General features: G+C 32.2%; 1 protein-coding gene across 1 annotated transcript in view; it reads right to left on the bottom strand.

Moving 5' to 3' along the window:
• LOC106686531 (octopamine receptor beta-2R) overlaps window positions 1-1,290 on the bottom strand; it is a 62,202-nt gene that overhangs the window by 58,326 nt on the left and 2,586 nt on the right. The gene's annotated exons all lie outside the window — the stretch shown is intronic.

The raw sequence follows: 1,290 nt of genomic DNA, 5'->3' as shown, positions 1-1,290 counted from the left end.
ATCCCTGAGCCCACTCTCCCTCGTGTGAGGGGTAGAGCAGAGCTCAAAAGATCCCAGCGCATCCCTCTCGCCGTATCACTGGTAGTGAGTCAGTGGAGGCTGGGCAAGTGCTCTAAAGGAAGATAATTAGTAAATAATTAAAAAAAAAATAGCTTTGTTCATACACAACAAGGAAAATCATTTCTCGCGATTATAAAACTCTTCATAATTTTCTAATGAATTCAATAAATTAAGGAACTAGGCTTTCTTTTATTCTTTTAACTTATTAATTATATCAAGCAGTGAGTTATAAAAAATCCAAAAATTGAGATAAAATAAATAATGAGAAATTTTAGATGTCTTTTTCGGTTTTAGCTTAAACATTGCAAAAAGGGATACTAGTGAAAAAAATTATTATAAAACAAATTAAAGAACATTAACATATGCAATAAATTAGAACTATAACGTAATGATTTGGTCAAGCGATATCGCCGAGGAACTGCAGCGGTCACGGTACGGTTCGGGTCTGGGTGGTCGACTTTTATTTCTGTGACAGCCCCACGAATTGAAAACTTGATTCCCTATTTTAATTAGAATAGAGTGGCGCCCTGTAGATTACTCCTTCCTCCCTCATTTATGTCAGAAATGATCAGGAACAGGGTTATAAAAAACATTGTACACTAAGGCCGTAAACCACCTACTTCGGTTATTCCTTAGAGTCTAATAGCTGGTCTATTGAAGCTTATATATAATCTGAACATCATTATATATACTAGGAATATCATTTATATACTGTCCAAAAATGTTGCCAAGAAATTACAATATCAGTGCGAAACTAAAGTGGTGTATCAAAAATTTTTTTCATCTTGGGTATTATAGCTTTAAATTTCTGAAATCTCTTCAGAATGGTAAAAAGATTTAATTAAATTTCTGACATCACTAATTAAAAATAAAAATCTATCAATTGACCGATATCGAAATTATTATCTGCTACCTCACGCCTGTAAATATAGTTCATACACAATGTCTCTCAGAACTTTTTTATACGACTATTTCTCTTTGCATCGTAACCAGTGCGTGACGAAAAGTAATTAAAATCACTAATTGCAGTGCATTTTAATTTCGATTACTTTGGTTCAACAAGTAATTGCATTCTCTGACCCTTATTACAATTAAAGTGGTTGAAATTAATAATTATAATTGTAATTTTATTCTCTAGTATTGAATTATAGTAACAGAAAAATAATTGTAATTGCTTTTACTTTTTGCACAAGTCTGTCGACGATAAAAGAGTTGTGATATAAAACTCAC

This window comes from Halyomorpha halys, unplaced genomic scaffold (assembly GCF_000696795.3).
Source record: "Halyomorpha halys isolate HHAL.00 unplaced genomic scaffold, Hhal_1.1 Scaffold834.1, whole genome shotgun sequence".
Lineage (NCBI taxonomy): Eukaryota > Metazoa > Arthropoda > Insecta > Hemiptera > Pentatomidae > Halyomorpha > Halyomorpha halys.
The sequence above is the reverse complement of the archived record's forward strand: the minus strand, read 5'-3'. Positions and strand labels throughout refer to the sequence as shown.